Here is a 22,210-nt window from a genome sequence, read left to right as displayed (position 1 = left end):
CAAAGAAGAAAGGGAAGTCCGGAGAACCCAAGGGCTCTGTATGTACTGTGGTAAAAAAGGACACTACGTCCGTGAATGCCCTTCCAAGCCTAAGACTTCTGTTGGTAGTCGTTTCAAGAAAGTGGCGGTGTCTACCACAGGGGCTGAAACCGAACAGGCCAAGGATAAGAGGCAGGTGGTGGACGAAGAGAAGGAGTGGAAACTCACCTCTCTCTCTACTATAGGGATAGGAGAGACAGAATCCCATCTGGTTATAGGCATGACCTTGGAATGTGAGCAACTGTTCCATCAGGTGTTGGTCATGGTGGATTCCGGAGCCACCGGTAATTTTATTGATGATGGCTTGGTGTCTAGGCTGTCCTTACCTCGTGTACCCAGAGACAATCCGGAGGAAGTACTGGCTGTGGATGGGCAGCCGTTGAAATCTGGACAGATCACAGAAAAAACCTGTGAGGTAGGGCTGTCAGTGAGACAAAAGGGAATTGTTCACTCCGAAACTTTATCGCTAAACATTATAGCTGCTCCCCAGTATGAGGTGATCCTTGGTATGCCCTGGTTGTGTCATCACAACCCGGTCGTGGACTGGAAGTCCAAAACGTTCCGGTTCTTGCCCGAGACCTGTGGAGCACATATGGTGCCCTACCCTTCCTCACACATCGCAGTACTGTCTTCATCATATTCCGCTGCCACAGCGGTGGAAAAGAATGTGCAACTACCCAGAGAATACAGTCTCTATAGCGACGTGTTCAGCGAGAGCAAGGCGGAAACCCTGCCACCACATAGAGACTACGATTGTCGCATTGATTTGGTGGAGGGGGCTACGATACCCTCTTGTAGAGTGTACGCGCTGTCCGTGCCTGAAACAGCTCACTTGAGGGAATACATTGACCACTATCTTCGGCCTGGGTTCATTCGACCATCTCGTTCACCGGCAGCCTCCCCTCTGTTCTTCATAGCGAAAGCTAATGGCGATCTCAGGGCCTGTGTGGATTATCGCGTCTTGAACAGGAACACCGTGCGGAATCGTTACCCTCTCCATCTCATTTCTGTTTTGCTCGACCAGGTGAGAGAAGCCAAGGTCTACACCCGGTTGGATCTACGGGGGGCTTATCACCTGGTCAGAGTCCGCGAGGGGGATGAGTGGAAGACCGCGTTCAAGACGCGATATGGGCTATATGAGTACCTGGTGATGCCTTTTGGTTTGTGTAACGCCCCTGCGGCGTTTCAGTTTTTTATCAACGATGTGCTGAAGGACTATGTGGACCGTTTTGTAGTGGTATACATAGATGATATACTGGTGTACTCACAGAATGTGGAAAGTCATACAGCACAAGTTAAAAAGGTTCTGGAAAAACTGAGAGCCAATCGGCTTTACGTCAAGTTGAGTAAGTGTGAGTTCGGGGTCAGCGAGGTGGAGTTTCTGGGGGTCAACCTCAGTTCAAAGGGACTACAAATGTCCGACAGGAAAGTGCAGGCGGTAAAGGATTGGCCTGCCCCAGGGAATGTGCGTGAAGTACAGAGCTTCCTGGGGTTCGCCAATTATTATCGCCGATTTATAGTCCATTTCTCACAGACAGCCGTCCCCATTACCAGACTGCTGAGAAAGGGGGCACCCTTTATGTGGACTGCAGAGGCGGATGAGGCTTTCCGGACATTAAAGAAGGCTTTCACTTCAGCGCCGGTGTTGGCACACCCAGTGTTGGAACATCCGTTTGTGATGGAGGCTGACGCTTCGGACGAAGCGATTGGAGCGGTCTTGTCTCAGCGAGATCCTCTTACCGGTCAACTCCATCCGGTTGCCTATCTCTCAAAAAAGTTGTCCTCCGCTGAATACAACTATACCATAGCAGAGAAGGAACTTCTAGCCATCAAGAGGGCTTTTCAGGAATGGAGGCAGTACCTATGGGGGGCTTGTCACGCTGTGACCGTGTACACTGACCACAGAAACCTGCAGTACATGACCTCCGCTAGGCACCTAACGCAAAGGCAAATGCGCTGGATGCTTTTCTTTGCGGAATATAATTTTGTGGTGACTTTTAGACCAGGTACAGACAACAGAAAGGCCGATGCGCTGTCCAGACAACAATTACCAAACGAACAGCAGACAGAAACCCAGCATGCTATCATCCCCTCAGCCAAGGTGTTGTGTGTGGTTCGGGCCGAGTCCTTTCTGGAAGAAATCAGGAACTCCAGATCGACGGCAGCTTGGGGGCTCTGGACTGCTGAGGCTCCGGGAAGGGTGTTGAAACAAGGGCTCCCCCTGCAAGGGAAATGTTTGTTCCTGCCTACCAAGGTGCTACGGAGAAAGGCGTTTGAGTGGTGTCACGAAGCTCCTATGGCCGGGCACCCTGGTGTGACTAAAACAGTGTACCACCTTAAAAGGCATTTTTGGTGGGAAACATTGGCCACAGATGCGGCCCAGTGGGTACAAAAGTGCGACACATGTGCCAGAGCAAAAGGAGACAACAACAAACAAAAAGGCTTGTTGATGCCAATGCCATCGCCTGCTCGTCCGTGGCAGAATATAAGTCTGGATTTCACCACAGGCTTACCAATGGATCAGGGGTGTTCAGCAATCATGGTGGTGGTGGATAATCTGACCAAAATGGGACATTTTATTCCTTGTAAAAATCTCCCTACTGCAGGACAAACAGCTCAACTGTTGGCCTCACAGGTCATACGGTTACACGGTCTTCCGCGGGCGATCGTGTCTGATAGGGGTCCCCAGTTCGTGGCCCGTTTTTGGAAAATGTGGTGTAAGGCGTTGGGCATTGAAGCGGCTCTTTCAACCAGCTTTCATCCACAAACGGATGGACAAACCGAAAGGTTGAATCAAACTTTGAAAAAATACTTAAGGTGTTATTCCAGGGAGGCGCACGACTCATGGGTGAATTTGTTGTGGATGGCGGAGTTGGCCTACAACAACGCCTGGCATAGCTCCACAGGGATGTCTCCGTTTAAGGCTAACTACGGTTACGATGCACACACCATGCCAGTAGACGTCCCTGTGGAAGTATCCAACCATCCCTCCGTCCTGGCACACGTTCGGGCGTTGAGAAAGGTGCACCAGGGTGTCCAGAAGCATTTGGTGAAGGCTAAGGAGGCGTACAAGAGGTGGGCGGATAAACACAGAAGACCGGGTCCCTTATTTAAGGTGGGAGACAGAGTATGGCTCTCCACGAAGAACATCCGTTTTAAGCTGAGGAGCGTGTTCCACCCTCGTTACATCGGTCCTTACCCGATTGTTCGGCAAGTGAATCCCGTGGCATATAGATTGAGGTTGCCTGGCTCCTTACGAATCCACCCAGTGTTCCACGTGCACCTTTTGAAAAGAGCTCATTCTGCGCGCAGAGTGGCACCGCCGCCTGTGGATGGTGATCATGGTGTGGAATACGAGGTGCGTTCCATATGTGATTCCAGGTTGCGCCGTGGTGTGCTCTGGTATCTGGTCTCCTGGAAGGGTTATTCAGCGGAGAACGATTCATGGGAGCCATGGAACAACGTCCACGCACCAAGGGCTGTTCGTTCCTTCCATTTGAGGTGTCCGTCCAAACCAGGCCCTAGGAGGCGCTTGGGAGGAGGGCGTACTGTCAGGATCTGACTTGCGCCTACCGGACTACAATCCCCATGATGCTCTGGCTAAGAACTACTAATCCCTTGATCCTTTGCAGCGCGGTGTTATAGCGCGGCAGGACCAGGAAGCGGGCGTACTTGATTCTTCTCTGTTGTTCCCGCGGAGGCGCTGGCGGTTCGCTCCTTGCGTCCTGTCAGGTTTGGGGAAGAACTTTGTTTGGATTCCCGTTTGGAGTCGGCATTCTGGTAAAGTACCGCGCTTTGCTTGGCAAGCGTTCTGGAGCCGTATGTTGCGAGCCTAGCTCACAGGAAGTAGGCTTGCTCATTTAAGGATTGGGATCTGGATTTAGGACTGCGGGGAAGTGTGTGTTTCTCACTTACCTGATGTTTGGCTAGACAATTGTTTGCCTCGTCTAGTGGCGGAGTGTTGGGGGTTTTCTCTTCACATTGCCGTCACGAACCAAGGCTCTTGAAATGTACTGTTAACGTTATCGGACTACAGGCACCAAAGGGGAGGGCAGTAGTGCAGGAACTACGCTCTGCCGTGTTTGGGGTTTGATTCTTCACTCGTGATTGTGGATTACAGGTACCAAAGCGGAGGGCTGTAGTGCAGGAACTACGCCCTGCCGTGTTTGGGGTATTTTGACACTGCTATTGCTATCAGGAACTCATCAGGATTAGTGGATGATGGAATCCATTTATGCTGGTCTACTATAATCTATGACTTGGATTGGAGCGGGAGGTTATTATCCCCCGGGGTAGGTTTTATACTTTACAGATGTAACACCATAGTTCTATTGTGTGCACAAATAATAATCTGGCTTTCATGTTATTCAGGGAAGGAGTGAAGGAGGCGCGCTAGTTGGATGGACGCTACAAAAGGACAGCAAGAGGCAGGTGGCTTTTAGTCTGTTGTTTCAGTGAGAATTGAAAGAGAGTAGGGTTTTGAGTATTATATTAACTTGTGCGTCTTTCTTTTCACAGCTTCCTTTTCCCAGCTGCCCCCTCCCTTTCCTTCCCGGGTTTTTTCCCCTTTTAGGGGTTTTTCCCTCGCCGTATCGCTCGAACACCCTGTGATTTCATATTCAGGGTGTTTGGGAGGTCCGGAGGTGGAGCTTTATCACGTCACATCGATCCCGCAGAGTGCAGACCCTGACAGTTTTGGTTTCTTCATGTGTTAGAGGGGGGACATTTAGTAGAGTAATAGGGTTGGGGGTAGGGCTACCTGGGGTGTCGGGAGAGGAGCCTGAAGGGGGAGGGAGTTTGGTGGTGACAATATTATTGTAGATGTTTGAGATTTTCTGTATAAAATGCTTGCTGATGTTGATACAAAGCATTTTGGAGGGGGTTTCTTCTGATTCACAGGCTTTGGGGTTGGTGAAGGTTTTCAGGATTTGGTACATAGTTTTGGGGGTGTTATCCACCTGGCTGAGTAGAAGAATAATATGTGATTTACGGGCGAGCTTAATGTTTTTGTGGTATAGGGTGAGGGCGGCCTTGAATTTCTCTTTGTTGGCTGTGAGGTTGGTGCGGCACCATTTCCTTTCAAGGTTTTTGCATCCAGTTTTTTCTTTCTGGAGTTCTACGGAGAACCATGCTGCCTGTGAGGCTCTAGGTTTGGAAGAGGCCATTTTTATTGGTGCGATCAGATCAATGGCAGTTAAGACAGATTTATTGAAAAGGGTTAGGCTGTCTTCGGTGTTGCTACATGGTAAGCTTTTAGTGATCGTGAAGGTGGATGCGAAAGCAACTGGATTAACTTTACGCCATTGTCTGTAGTGGGATTGTTTTCGTGGGATGGGCTGCTGGGATACCCTGGGATCCTCCAGTTGGAGGTTGATGATACCATGGTCATACCAGTTAACTGGCTTCGGGCTTTCACAGGTGGGGAGGGGAGAATTAGTGAAAACTATGTCTAAGGCGTGCCCTGCTGAGTGAGTCGGACCGTTGCTAATTTTGTTTAGATTCAGTGTGGCAAGGTCTGAGAGGAAGGATACAGTGTCTGCCTTGTCGAGATTCTCGCTGTGGATGTTGAAGTCACCCATAAGCATGAAGTTGTTAGAAGAGATCATGTGTGGGGCTATGAGTTCCATAAGCAGGAGAGAGAAGTCGGCTAGGGGTCCACGGGGGCGGTAGACCAGAGCCCCTTTCCAGTTAAATTGGGGGGAGAGATCGAGCCTGATAATCATGATCTCGATTTGTCCGTTAGAACGTTGTTCCAAAATGGAGGGTTTTGCCCTGTGATTGTGAATAATGGCAATCCCTCCTCCGGTTTTGGCCTATCTGTCGAGTCTAAGGATTTTATATCCTTCTGGCAGGGCGATAGTGATTGCTGGGGTATTAGTGGGTTTAAGCCAGGTCTCGGTTATGAAACCCAAATCCGGAGTGACGGTATCTAGTAGGTCCCACATCTCGATTGCGTGTTTTGGAAAGGACCTAACGTTACTTAGGAAGCCTTTCAGGGAGGATTTTCAAGGGAAATTTGGATCAGGTTTCCACTTATTATTCCCTTTAGGGTCTGCATTGGGCGGGGGTTTGGGAGACCACGATTCCTGCTGAATGGGGGTGTAATTCGTGCTCTGGTATCTGCAGTGTGGGCATGAAAAGAACCCTTCGAGGTCTTGGAGGTGGGGTGGGTCCTTAATGTGGTGGTGTTGTGGGGAAAGATGGTAGTGTTCTCTGATAAGCATAAGCTCTGACCTGGAGTATGAGATTTTGGGGTGTGCAGTAAGATCTTGTCTTAATTGGGCAGGGTCCCTGGTGGCTGGCGGCAGTTTGACAGGGACAGACGCAGGCGGGCTTGCCTTTGGCGCGCCATCGGAGCGCCCGCTGAGTGTGTCTGCTGCGCGCTCCGGTGACCAGGAGTTTTTATAGTTGTGGCGGGGTGTTGTCTAGAGCGCTGACCTTCTTTTCGCCGGAAGTACCTCCCTCCACACAAACAGGATATCCCGCGGTGGACCAGGGAGAGCGGCTCGGGAGAGTCAGCGTGGTGCAGGTAGGCGATTTTTAAAATGTACAGAATGCTTGTGAGTTATCGCAAAACAAGTGCCTAATTAAAATGAAAGCGATCGAAAATGCAATTTTTAAAAAATAGCAGCCCTTGGTAGTAATCACCGTGGGTCTGCTCCAGTGGTGCAGGTCGGGGAGGAAAACAGCTAACGCCTGTTTGCCTGATGCCTATGCTGCTAACAAAGCGTGTCTGCTGCGCGCTCCGGTGACCAGGAGTTTTTATAGTTGTGGCAGGGTGTTGTCTAGAGCGCTGACCTCCTTTTCGCCGGAAGTACCTCCCTCCACACAAACGGGATATCCCGCGGTGGACCAGGAAGAGCGGCTCGGGAGAGTCAGCGTGGTGCAGGTAGGCGATTTTTAAAATGTACAGAATGCTCGTGAGTTATCGCACAGCAAGTGCCTAATTAAAATGAAAGCGATTGAAAAATGCAATTTTTTAAAAATAGCAGCCCTTGGTAGTAATCACCGTGGGTCTGGTCCAGTGGTGCAGGTCGAGGAGTAAAACAGCTAGCACCTGTTTGCCTGATGCCTATGCCGCTAACAAAGCGTGTCCGCTGCGCGCTCCGGTGACCAGGAGTTTTTATAGTTGTGGCGGGGTGTTGTCTGGAGCGTCTAGAACTTTAAAACAAACATCAACCTATCCATTGATACTCAATCACATAGGGAAATCAAAAACTGATGCAAAACTAGTGCAATGCACAATGTGTGAAAGGACCCTCTCTAGAGGGATGAACAAAGAATACTTATGTGGGACGAAGTCCTTCTCATATTATCTTAAAACCTAGCATTGGAAATGTCTCTAACTGACGAGTTACAAGAGGGAAACTGGAGGACCATATACATCAGTGGCAGCAGCAACAATATCAGGCCAGAAAGTCCCTTTAGAGGTACAGAGTACTACAACGGATATGGCTCCACAGTTTTCAAGAATGGCCACATATTGCATGAACTGTAGGTTGTTTTAACAGCTGGTGAGCAGTGTGTTACAGCCATTCACAATGCTGCCAAAAATCATACATGGTATTTTTCCCCCTTTTATATTTTTTGCACATTTCATAAGAGGAGTTCATAGTGAGCAGCAAGAAGGAAATGCAAAGCTGAAGGACACTCGATTTCAATAGCAGCACAACAACACTAAATCGGAGAGTCTATTCAAAAGTCCATTCTGAACTTCAAGATTTGGCTTCACAGTTTTACCCGATGGCATCATACCGCTTGGATTGTGAAGTTGTAGTTAGTGCTGGAGAGCAGTCCATGACGGCCCTTCGAAAAGCTGGAAAGAATTATAAATGTGGATTTTTTAAAATAGTTTTTTTACATTAGCAGACATTTGATTATCTTATAAAACGGGTATCTAATATCCATGTGTTGTGCATTTTATTATTTTTAAATTCTTTGCAACACTGCTTAAATATAACCTGTATAGACAAGTCAAACCATCCCTCTAAAAATAAATACACAGGTAACTTCATCAAGTTATCAGTCTGTGTTTAAATTTTCTAGTAAGCGCATCAACAACATATACAAACATACTCTCGTTCTTTACAGAAGACTGTGTTAAACTTTGTAATCTCTTTTTTAAAACTATCAACTGTAATATATGTGTCTTGCTCAGCAACCCCTCCTCTTAAACTCTTCACTTTCCTTAGAATCCTGCTCAGGACCAAAGAAACAAAACTGCACATCACCACAAACCTTTTCTGCGTGTGCCACAATACCATGCAAAAGTGCTCTACTTATTTCTCCCAAACATAAATCAGGAGTGTTCAAATAATACAGCCTCCTACCTAGAGTTTGCATTGTTGAGTGGTATGACTTATTTTGCGTTTTAAACTTTGCCTCAGAAAGATACGTAGGAATTTTCCTAATATATCAAAGTATGGCTGTCTAATACTAGAAACACAACTACAATTCCATTTGTATACAGTACCCTGACTGCGCCTTCCTTGTACCTCCTCTGTAATTATTTCTTCCACATTTCGAGGTACCTTAATCTCTTTGCTACAGGACTATCATTCTTCATTTCATAGCATCGTCCTCTTCAATCAATAGTATGAACTAATTTGTTATCCTGGAGATAGCTTTCTTCATTAAAGAAAGCCTCTGTACAAGAAGTATGTATCCATTGTCCACTAAAAAAACTGTACAACAGTTACTTCTATTCACTAATCTTTTCTTCTGGTTTTGCCTCCTCATGCAAAACACTATTTTGTCAAGAGTCTTCATTATATTTAGAATCAAAATGAAAAACTTCCTCTTCAAAGCAAAGGCCTTATCAACCACTCTCCCAGCTAGTTCTTTCTGTTTCACTGCATCTCTTCCTCTTTTACACTTTTTTGAAATTCAACACTAAATTTACAATGCTGTAGTTATGCAATCATTATAACATTTGTGCAGAACCTATGCTGCCATCTAAACGTCCACATACAACCCATGCAGTCATTGAAATACAGAGGCACACATTGCACTAATGAAACACTCAGGCTCTACTCATGCACTCATGTAATTTTGTAGCGAGTACCATTGTAGTAAACCTCTCACCCATATTGTCTAAAGACTACATATTCCTCTGAAAAGCGTGTAAATACATGGGTTTGTGGTTGAATACATCAATACACCCTGGATGATTGAATGAGTGCATAGGTAGTGCCTAGGTGATTCCCTGATGATACAAGTAGTGCCTAGATGATTACCTGGCTATGTTATAAATGAGGGGGTCATTCCATACCTGCACACGTACTGCCTGTGTGTTTGCATGAGTATACCACTAGTATCTGGGTGTTTGGATGAGTGCATCAGTAGAGCCTGAATGATTTGACATGTGCGTGACCAATCCTTCAATAATTCAATACTTGCATAGATACTGGTAGGATGATTAAACAAGTGCAACTCTAGTGCCTGGATGATTGCAAGAGTGCATACATAGTATATAGGTGATTTATGCAGTACATGGAGAGTGCATACATGATTGTTTAAGACAATGCATAGCACCTAGCCTATTGGATGAGTGGATGTATATTGTTACAGCGATTGGCATCAGCCCATGTCTTTTTGGTTAACTGCACAGGTTGTGCCTGGATGCTTACATAACTACACGAGTAGTGACCGGAGAATTGAATAAGTACATCAGTAGTACGTACCTAATTAGATGAGTGCATGACTAATGCCCGAGTGACTACATGATTCCATTGTTAAAGTTTGCGATAGATTGGATGAAAGTAAGTATACTGCTGTGGTGAATATATTAGTGCAAGACTATTGGCTCAGTAATTGCATGACTGCATAGGTACTGGGTAATACGTTTACTACAATGGTAGTCTCTACGTAATTATATGAGTGCATGAGTAGAGCCTAAGCATTTCATCTGTGCACGCATGCGACTCAGTATTTCAATTACTGCATGGGTTGTAAATGGATGTTTAGATGGCTGCATAGGTTCTGCGAAAATCTTATAATGATTACATAGTTACAGCCTTGTCAATTGCATAAGTCACTAGATAGTACCAAAGTAATTAGATGAATGTATACATAGTGCCTGTATACTTCAATAAATATATAACTTCAGGCTACCTGATTCAAGAGTACGTGTATAGTTTCTGCATGATTGAATAATTCCATGGATTGTGAATCACTGATTTGATAATTGCCTGAGCAATGACTGGGTGATTCAATGAGTACCTGAATACTGCCTGACTGACTGAGAAAGTCACTATTTTCTCTATATCTCTGAATCACCGTTATCTCCTTCTGTCAGTATCAAACGACCTGTTTTTCTGTATACCTGCTTTTCCTCTGAGCTATGTGTGAGTGAAATTTAGGTATCACGCTAGATATATAATTGTATACATGGCCTTCTAGAAACTTACATTGCTTTGCTACTGAGTGTGCACATGCATCAGTAAGTTTCTAAAATGGAAACCAACATTTTTAGATATTTTAAAGCACAAAACCTTTTGTGAATGGAATACCTTCATCATTTCTCAAATACTTTTCTCTGCTTCTAAAACATATATTCAGCATATCTCAAACAAAACTTACATTCCAAAAGAAGCTGGCACAAGAACTCTCGAGGCATTCTGCACTATTAATCCTTCTCAATTTTAAACACACCATGTTTAAAGAGAATACTACCCTCACTATATCCATGAAATTTTCACCAGCCTTACTGAACATAGATCACCATGTAGACATATAGGTGATTTCTTAATAGATGTACACCTTCAAGCCTTCGTTCCCAAAATATATTCCTCTCTGCATCTTTAACCAACTCAAAAGTCCCACCATACATAGAGATATGTGCAAGCACAAATTCTATATCTCACCATCTAAGCATATGCAGAGTGGTCATATGACTGAAAAAAACACGTTGACAAACACTTACCAATATATACCTAACAAGTATTACTTCTTTCTAACTCATTTATACACAGACAACATGTTCTCATCTTTTATTTCTCACTACACTATTCCTGTTTAATAATGTTACTAAAAGAACTACAACTCCTAGAATGCAAAAACCGACATATCTATTCTGCACATGATATTTAGACTTCTAAAACATTCTTAGTTCCTCATTGTAACTTTCCACAAAACTATACTGTTATTTTTCAATAGAATGCACAATGTAATAAACAGCCACTAATTCATTTTTCTCTTACTTCTGAAAATATTCACCACTAACCCCTTAAACACATAGCCCCGAATAATACAGTTCAACTCATATTTTTTCTCTTCACTGTGATACTCCTATTAACCAAACTCCCATATACACCTTAATTTCTAATCTGCATGCTTAAACTAGTTACAAAGTTATATATATTCCACTGAATTCAGTTTGTATATTATATTGTTGTTTTAGCTCTTTCTACATAGTTTGGACACTGTTAACATTTGTAAAAACTAAGCACAAGAATGGTACACCACTCTCATACAAAGCAAATCTAAAATGGGCACCTCTTCAACTTTCCACTCTATCATCGTGAGAAAGGCAGGAAATGAAATCATGTCTTTCATTTTAGACTACTGTATCTCAACTTGTGAATTGTTAGCATCTGGTAACCCTTTACCTCTTTTCCCAAACGAGGTCCCTGTAAGAGCGTTTTCGCGATCCTCGCGGATTAATCGTAAAGAAAATTAGTAGTTCAAACCGATATCTAGCTTCATTTCTCTGAAATAAATTTAAATACTACACAACAGTTTATTACATAGTCCTGAGTTGGAAATTAAAACTTGCCATTCCTTACATTGTAAGTGTCATCAAGGGATTTCATTTAAACATATTTGACTAGATTTATCCGAAACAAATTGTGAAAGCCCAAGTTAGTGGCTTCAAATACATGACTTATTTAAATCAATGTAAGGAAATCACAAAAGAATACATCAAAAGAGGAACAAAAACTAAATGTTGGTGAATAATTTTTGTACAAATTTATATAATTAAATAATTTAGAAAAAGGGTACAAAACAACATTCACATAAACAAAAATTAATGATTTCAATTGTCTTATGAGTAGTCGTGTCTCATATTCACTTTAGTGAGTAACCCATTTCTTACACTTATTTCCAAAATAGAAATAATCTTTGAACAGACAGTGAATAATTCCTATATAACAATTTTTAGGAAAATGGGTTAGATATGTTGATGTTTTGGTCTTGTGTCATAAAACATCACGGAGACAATGTTCAGGACCCAAAGTTTCATATGAAGACTGACGCCCTCGATATATAATGAATAATCGCAAAAGTTGTATTTGTCAGAAAAAGACATCTGAGAAAAAAGATATACACCCGCAAAAAGTGGAAGAATTAAAAAAAATAACTAAATTTATGTGAAAGAGTGAAATTCCCTTAGATTAATACTGTAATTCATCACAAAGAGATAATGTATAACAGAGGCGGAGAAACCATCACCCACCAATTGTGTAAAAAAATGAAAGAAAAAGCTTACTTAAGATGAAATCAGCTACGGATTTTTAAAAATTGGTCCTGATGGATAATGAATGCCTCAGAAGAATCTTGGAAGAGTAAATTAATGATCTACTTATATCCAATTGGATAAGGATATAATTGTTATAATCTGTAGAATCGAACTTCTGTCATAAAGGACGTTTAATTCCTCGCAAACATAGTTAATAGCAGACACTTAGTGAGTGTTGAGTAGATTGTGAATCAAAAAGTATGTATTAAATTATTGTAATTATAAATATTTGTATAAAATAAAAATGTCTTTAATCAATAAAGTTTAACTAGGTAAATATTATTTAAAAAGAATCAACAAGGAAAAGAGAGATTTCCTTAATTATTACAGTGGTGAGCTAAACTCTCCCTGTGAGGCTCTTGTAGTGATATCGCCAAAAGCATATGGCCATTTAGAGTTTTTACTTCAATAGACTGAAAGCAGCAAAATTAGTAGTGATTAGACAGAACAATATTCATATAAAGTACATTGTATTGTGTTAAATAAAGTAACAAATTACCTTACTGTTGCCAGTGATATATTTAGATTAAACGCTGCGATCTGGGCAGCATTGTCTCTGTTTTGTATTTGGCGAGTTGACACTTGTGCTAGAAGAATAAACAGATGAAAACAGACGCTAAAGTATAAAGATTTTTTTTAGAAAAAGCCAGAGGAAACATAATGCATTGTTGCTATTCCTACTTGTCGAAAGTTTGTAACGCCGTCGAGGTTCAGCGCTCGTACTAGAGCAAAACACTTCGAATCCTAGAACAGGAAGCAAATATATGCTTTTGGGTTTTGTAACAACAAGATGGTAGCAATCTGCCTGAGAATCTTAACGATGCAAATTGCTACATGCAAAGATAATAATTATCTTTTCAATAAAGTCATATATAGTTTCACTGTGCAAATGTACTCATATCAATTTGGACCATATTTTGATGATACCCGTATGTGACAACTTATGGGGTTACTGTATGGTATAGAATACCCTAGAAAATGGGCTGGAAGTCCTCCCTTCTTATGAGACTATTGAAAGTGGTGTCTATATCACATACAAATAAATTGATTTTCGACATCCAGGCAGATGCTCTATCCAAGATGGATTCCAGTTTTCTATCTAGTGAATTGCCACATTATTGGATTTCTAGATTGAACCTTTGCCAACCACAATGTTATTATTAATATATAGCTAAGTGGCTAATGATGATGAGTCCACCTATTCCTAAATTTTAACATTCTTTCATTCCTTGTGGAATAAGTGGCTCTTGATACACATGCAACGAAGACTTGAATAATGAACCACTACCTTCGGGTATGCAGCGTTAGGATGGCCGCCACATTCTCTGGCAGATTGCTGTCATCTAGTTGTTACAACACCCGGAAGCATATATTTGCTTCCTGTGCTAGGATTCAAACAGTTGTTGTGCTGTAGTCCGGACACTGATCCTCAACGGCGTTATAAACTTTAGACAAGTAAGAATAGCAACAATGTATTATGTTTCTTCTGGCTTTTTCTAAAAAACTAAAAAAACTCTTTATGCTGTAGTGTCCGTTTTGATCTGTTTATTCTTTTAGCGCAAGTGTCGACTCGCCTAATACAAAACAGTGACAATGCTGCCCATATCGCCGAGTATCATCTAAATATATCACTGGCAACAGTAAGGCAATTTGTTACTTTATTTAACCCAACACAATCTACTTTATAAAAATATCATTCCATCTAATCAATACTCATTTTGCCGTTTTTAGTGTATTTAAGTAAAAGCTCTAACTGGCCTGTGAGAAAGGCCAGGGTCAGGGACAGGAGAGACCACCCAACGAGACGCTCCCCATTGATACTCAGTCCCGATGGTCTCCTTACCACTTTCTCGACAACAGCAGCGATGACACGGACAGCCCAGTAACTGGGAATCTTTTCACCGCCCCACAGTGTGGCGTAGGTACCCCGGAAGCCATTCCAGGAGGAGGCGGGATTCAGCAGCCTAACCAACCGGATCTCGGGAACAAAGGTCGTGCTCAGCAAAAAACACAGGAGGTGAAGCACTTCGGCGCGCACGCTGAGACGGAAGAGAGAGAAACAGGCGCCGGCCGAACTGAGGATTCCCTGGTACGACGAGGAGACGCAGAGGTAAACCATAAAGAAGAACAGGAGGACTCCGAGACCTGGTCCAAGGAGTGGTGGAGCCCGGAGGACACGCACGAGCCGCCACAACTCAGGAGAGTTGTGGCCGAGCCAGATACGTGACGGGCACTGCGGGCTGATTTACAAGCGGGACGCGGATTGGGGCCCTCTGGGGTAGAGATAGTCTCGTACTGTTGTTTCCTTCCCCTATCTACCACCTGGTCCCGGACCTCGAATTCACTGTATGTGCCAACTCTCACACCCTCCCTCAATTCCCTTTTTCCCCTTTAACCCCCCCGAGCGATACACGTGGTGCGGTGACAGACTAAGGTTTAAAGCTACCCAGACAGGGTCAGTTACCACTATTCTTCTTCTTTCCTTTGAGTACTCCGGGAAGACTCTACCCAAGAGGAAGTCCAGGATTCACCACCTTCCATCAGAGCGGGACTCACCGGACCACCTGACCATCCATTGAGAAGTGGATACTGAGGATCCACCCAAAGAGACTGTTTGGTGAAATCGGACTCTTATGTTGATAACCCCAATTGCTTCACCCTATTCAGGGTTGCAGTTCTTCCTTAATAAATACCCTTCACTATTCACCCCATACGGCCTCCTCGCTTCTGTTTCCGAGCATCCCTCCGACATGGCCATATGCTTATGGCGATATCACTACAAGAGCCTCACTGGGAAAGTTAAGCTCACCTCTGGCATAAGTAAGTTAATCTCTCTTTTCCTTGTTGAATCGTTTAAAATAATATTTCCCTAGTTAAAATATATCGATTACAGAAAGGGTTATTCGTCACAAATATTTATAATGACCATAACTTAAATATACTTTTTGATTCACAATCTACTCGACACTCACTAAGGGGCTCATTATGATGGTGGGCGGAGGCTCCTTCGTGGTGCTGGCGGAGGCGGGAAATGTCATTTTCCGCACCCCAGCAGCAGTCTTCACGCCTGCCATATTACAATGGGCAAACATAGCCCATTTCCCGTCCACCGCGGTGCGACGTGAACCGCCATAAAAATGCGTATGCCACCGCGGTGGCGGAAACCAATAGAGACCCACCGGCTTGCGGAATGCTGTCCCGACCGCCGTACAAGTCAAGATGCCCCAAACAGCCCGTCACACCGCAGCGGAGAAATCACCCAACTATAGACAGAGAAAGCACGACAGCGGAGCGCCAAACCAGACTCCCGGTCCCCTCCACCCGGTCCCGACCGCAATAGATCCAGCTTTATATGCCTTTCCGTTGCTGTACCTGATCCACTACCAGCAAGTAATGTACCCTCGTGGACAGCGCCGCAGGTACGCAATCACACAACTCCGCACACAACCACAACACACAACTCTTGGGCTGATATACGGTTCCTGTCCACACCAGACACTCTGGTGGGGACAGGAACACATCCACAAGTGTTCCCACACATTTCCTACCTATCAAGAAATTACCCCTCCGCATTCAGGTCTCCCATCAACCGGGAAATCAATGCAATCTCCCGGTCACGTCACCGCAGCAGTGAAGACACAGGAAAACCTGCGCACAATTTAGTAGGCAGGGCCAGCGCCAGGCATGGGCAATCCACAAAGATCAAAGGGCCACACCTCCACCCTTCACACACACTAGGCCCCCCCACCCATAAGGGAACATGCTGTGAGGCCCTCCTGTGCCCCCCCTGCACAATTAACCAGCCAGGTGTACACAGACCCTGCACCCCACACACCAAACAACCAGAGAGCCTGTTTCAGAAGGTGGGGGTGAAGAGGAACACCCTGCACAGAAGCTCAGGGGCAGGGCAAACCTCCTCCCCACACCTACCCTCCACTCATGTCAAGCAAACTGACTCTAATCACAAAATTAACACTCACACTAAATATGAACAACCACTTAACTGTACACACTGCCTGTCAAGTCACCCAGACACACCCCACACTGACACACAGCCATGTACCCATACCAGATGTCAGCATCAATGGAGGACAATAAATGGGATAGACAAAAGTGAGGTGGACAGAGCTGGAAAGCCATGGAGCTAGCCACAAAGCATGTGCACATCACATGCAAGAGAAGGAACATATCACAACACCCTTAGGCCATCAAATCAGACATGGCTGGCACGGTGAGTGAAATTAAACCACAGTGACCTCTGTGCAACAACTCAGGGAGACAGCAAGGCAAGCTATGCATAGGCACAGGGATGATAGGAAATGTCTGAAGCAAAAGAGTGATCTGTCTCAACTTACTTGACATGTGTATGTCATCAGCACAACATGCTTGGCTTATTGTCACACTCCCTGACTGTCAAACACAAGTTAGATCCTTCACACATACACCTCCTCCACCCACCTCACACCTGCACCACTCAACACGAATGATAAACACACAGAATGGTACAAATAATGTCCCTGAGTGCACTGACAAACAATCACACTCCCTGGGGTGCATTCACAAACATCACACACACACTCGGGGATGCCTGAATCAATGCTGGCACAAAAACAATAGCCAAACACAAACCTCACAAACAACATACACAGAAGTACAATAAGCCCACATATGGCTAGTCAAACAGTGGAAAGGAAATGGGACCTCAGACAGAACAGGAGTACACAACATTGTCACTCAGGACCAATGCACAACACCACACCCCAACACAAACAAGAACTGCATCATCTCAAAACAATCATGGACACAAACTGGGATCAATGGGCCAACAAGCTAACACAGACAGACATACCACACCTCCCATCAGGTCAACATGGTGTCATAGTATACCACATGCATGCACATGCACAATCTTGACTTGGCTTTGTGAGCCGGAGGGCTGCTTGGACCGGGCAGTGTTGTGGCCCGGGGAGGCGGACACATGCTGCCGTGAGACACAGTGTGGGTGGGAGAATGTGGAGGGGTGCCTTTCCACTCCTTGGGGACTCAATGTGGAATTTTGGTCTTGGTAGGAATGGGAGGTGGGCCGGCCACAACAGGCACACTCTCCACCAAAGCTGCATCAGGTGCAGCCAGTGGCCCTCCCTCTGGGGACCTGCTGGATCCAGCGATATGCTTGGCCTAGCCTTGCCTTTTTCTCTCCATCCCCTGTTGACCAGGTGTTCCCCCTATAGTGCCCTCCTTTCCCTGATTCACAGGGGTGTGGATGGGAGTTGAGGTTGTGGGTGAATCTGCCTTAGAGGGATTATTCTGTGGACTCTTAGCAGGCACCAGCTTCACAACCGGCACGGCAACTATCTGCTTTTCTTTGTGAGACGCTTTTGGGACAGGAGTGTCCTTGGATGAGGATGACTGTGAGGCACATGAGCCTGAGGCCTGCTTCTTGGCTTGATAGCCCTGAGTGTCACCTGAAGGGCTTTAGCCTTTGCACTCTGAGGTGACTTTGGTTTGTTTTGGGGATGGTGTCTGTGCTCTGGCCCGCGTGGGGTGCTGCTGTTGTGTGCTGTATGTGGTGTGTCTTGAGCCTGAGGTCTGTGGTGTGTGGTCACTCTCGTCAGATGTAGCCACTGGCAGGGCGTGGCCAAAGGAACTGGAGCTGGACTCTGAGCCTGTGACAGCTGGATGGCTGCCTTCCTGTGAAGGACAAAGACTGGACAGTCCTGTGTAGCCCACCCACATCTGAATGAATGCCCTCTATGAAGGCAACAAACTGTGCCAACTTCTTGTCATGGTCTAGGAAGGCATTCAGGAGAGTTGCCTGACCCACACACAGCTGGCGCAAAAGGTCCACAGCTTCAACACTGAGGGCAGCAGGGGAGGCAGGGGCAGCGGGACGTGGGGGGAAGGACACTATTTCCTTCTTACTGGAGCGAGCACGTGCAGCACACTAGTGGAAGTAGCTGGGAGTGTGGACACTGGACGCTGTGTGGTAGAAGAAGAGGCAGAGTTCCCGCTCTCTGTGCCCGCCAACATGGAGGAGCCACCACTGGCGTCAGTTGACGTTGCGGTTGGTGTCTCTGACTGTGATTCCTCAAGCAGACTCCTGTACCCCTTCGATGCGCTGGTCACATCAGTGTCAGTGTGCTCATGTGTAGCTGTCGTGTCTGATGCCTCACCACTGGTGTTCGTCCCCTGTCCTTCTGTGCCCACGGTAGATGCTGCAAGAGACAGAGAAGTAGGTTCGGTTTAGTGCATTCACACAAACATCATATGCAAGCAAAGCACAAAACAAGATGATGATACCCCCATGTTGCACACCACCCTGTGCAGTCACATTGTGCAACCTTAATTCCAAAGTCAAAAATTGCATGGTGTCATGCAAACTTGGCATAATTGACCATTGTGTTGCCCACACAGCCAAATAGCTTGCCCATGCCTCCCTGTTACCAGACAAACAGATCCCTCTGAGCATACCTAGGGCCCTGAGGGGGGTGGAGAGAAGTACCTCCCAACATGTTGTCACAGTCACATATGGAGTCACCATGAGGGGACAACACAGATACAAACTCCAAATTATCAGTTCGCAATGGCCATGAGCTCATGCCATCCACCATGTCGTATTTTGGAGCACAACTACAGTTGCACATTGGTGTCAGATGTATAGTCCTCACACTTTTGAGGTCAGGCACCGCACACATTGATGAAAGCACACTCAGATGAGGCACACTGACGTTAACTGCCATGGGATGTCCTTAACTCCCCCAATGCAGCCGATGACATAAGGCCACAACTCAGAATGCAATGTCAAGGGCCATTACATCAATGATATGAGAAAATAAATGTATCAAGCCATTGCATCACACTGGCAACATCACAGAGCTCAGCACGGGCTCAGGCTTAGAATACATGCAGTCACTCACAACCAGAGTCACCCTTCCCAGAAAACTCACCCCCAGCTTGCTGCTGATGGTCCTTCAAACGAGCATCCAGTTCTGGCTGTGTCACTGCCAAGATGCGTGCCATTAGTGGTGTCATGCTCCGGCGCGCTAACCTGCCAGTCCGAGGGAGCAGCCCCAGCATCAACTCGGCCTCGTTTTTGATCAGCCGGCAGATGTCATCCCACCTCTTGTGACAGTGTGTGTGTCATCGGTTGAAGACACCCAGAGCCCGCACCTTGCGTGTAATGGCCCGCCATACGGCCTTACGCTGGTGAACTTAGAGCTGCAGGCATGGGCGACAAGAGGAAGAAATTTCAGTGACACTGGGTTATGTACCACTATCTCTCAGTACAGGAGCATGCACAAACTCAGCACAACTTCACAGACATGTTTAGCAGAGACAATACAGCATGACACGTAGTACATACGCATGGGATAATCATACCAAAATGCATGCAGGTATAAGAATGGACAGAGTACCTGCCCATCTCATATACATGCAGAATGCCAGCACAGAAAGCAATGTGAAGGAGGCCCACATCTGCTATCTAGTTTGTGCGTGAGCAAGACATACATTACATTGGAAATGATGTGACGGGACAGACTCACTGTGTCCAACACTGCACACCCCTCAATGTTCTTGCCCTGTGAATGGCTCACTGTGTCATGGAGGTCACATTTAAAGACATGATCTCATAATCCAAGGTCTGTCTTGTGCAATACACAGGCCTGAGATACCCCTTTGATGGATAGGGCAGCAGACAACCCATCATAAGTCTCACTCTGTCCATTCAGTGATGGGTCCTTGTCAAATTGAGCAGTGACTGTGCAGGCCAGGGTGGCTCACACTGAGGTTTAACGTAGGGCATCAGAAATGTCACATGCAGGGACAATATGAGAGGGCAAGCAGTGCCTACACATGCGAGTCACTACACATAATGAAGAAAATGGAAGGGGGCGTTTCAAAAGTACAACAATCTGCTGTGTCATAGGTGAATTTCCACCATGAGTGTCACCCTCTGGCATTTCACTCTTGTGCGTAATGCTGACATATCCATGGTGGAAATATTAAGTCGGACAAACTTCCATCAATACCCTCTGGATGGAAACTCTTGGTAATGTCACAGATGAGCCTGTGAAGAACCTCATGGACCGACACATCCATTAGCACAGGCAATTTCTGTTGTGACTCCAGCTTACCCAACTTGCAGTGTTACTGTATGGCTGCAAAAACAATGCATGTCCCTCCCATCCTGACATGCAGCCAGGGAAATGTATAAAATAGGCTACAAACCCCTTTCCCCTGAAGTCAGCATGCTAGGCAGTGTATCACACAAAGCCACACTCTCAGGCACATACTGCAGCAAATCAACATCATGTGTGCACTCTCTGCTTCCACTCTGAAACACTTACCATGACATCTGGAGCACCATATAGCCTCCCATACTATGTGAGCACCTCGTCTACCAGGACCTCCAGCTCCTCTGTGGTGAAGGGACGGGCCCTGACGTTCTCAGTCCTCGCCATCACTGGGACCAGCAGACAGGAGCAGCAGCAGTTGGTGGAGAGGAGTGTCAGGCAGCAGTGTCTGGAGACAGGAACAGCAGCAGTTGGTGGTGAGGAGTGTCAGGCAGCAGTGTCTGGGTCCAGGAGACAGGAGCAGCAGCAGTTGATGGTGAAGAATGTCAGGCAGCAGTGTCTGGAAGCAGTGGAAATGTGAGGCTCTCTCCTACACATATATAGCCCCCTGGGGTCGTTTCAGTGGTTCTACGCTGCTGCAGTTGGTGTTCCAGGTCTACTCTTTTCAAATGCATCCAATGACCGGCCCGCAGTGGCGGATGACACGCTTACCGCGATTTTCAAAAATGCATTAGGCTTCCACGATTGCAGTTCCCATTGGCTGTTAGGGCATGGGCATTGGCGGTGATACACTGCAAGGGGCAGGCGGTCTCTACCGCGTTATGGCTGCTATCAATTGGTGCCAATGACCGTGATTTGGGTGGCAGAGCATGCCAACCGCCATTTCCCAATGTGTATATCACTACCGTGATTGCGGTTCCCATGGGCTTTAAGGGCATGGGCATTGGCGGTGACACACCGCAGGGGCCAGGCGGTCGCTACCACGGTATGTCTGCTATCCACTGGTGCCATTGACCGTGATTTGGGTGGCAGAGCACGTTGACAGCACCTATGGACACATCATGCTGTGTCAATGGCAATAGAACATTCTAAATAGTGCTCAGTAGACACCTGATTCATGGCACAAGATAGTGCACACAATGCCAATGTAACATTTAGCCCACTGCTGACTACACATGCCATGTTGGTGCACATGATTGAAAACATTGGCATATACTCCCTCACATGTCACTTGTGATATTGCTGGGCATGTACACAGATCAGTGTTGTGATGGACTCTCCAATAGGTACACATGTCAATATGTGATAGGGCTAAGCAGCTTACAGTGATGAATGTCTGACTACACAATGTACATATTTCACTGTGTAGTTTGCTTGGCTCCTATACATACTTGATCTTAATGCACAGACTGTGCTCATTGTGTTGTTGATGTGTGCCCTGTTCGACTTACACAAGAAGGTGTGGCAGGTACAGCACCTAGGAAGGAGCCAGTTGTGTTACTGTTTCACCCATATGCTGTATGAACTACTGTCAGTGCAGGGTACGCAAGATGTGGACATATACCTTTGGGCATTC

This window comes from Lissotriton helveticus, chromosome 1_1 (genome assembly GCF_964261635.1).
Source record: "Lissotriton helveticus chromosome 1_1, aLisHel1.1, whole genome shotgun sequence".
Lineage (NCBI taxonomy): Eukaryota > Metazoa > Chordata > Amphibia > Caudata > Salamandridae > Lissotriton > Lissotriton helveticus.
This window is presented reverse-complemented; position numbering follows the sequence as displayed.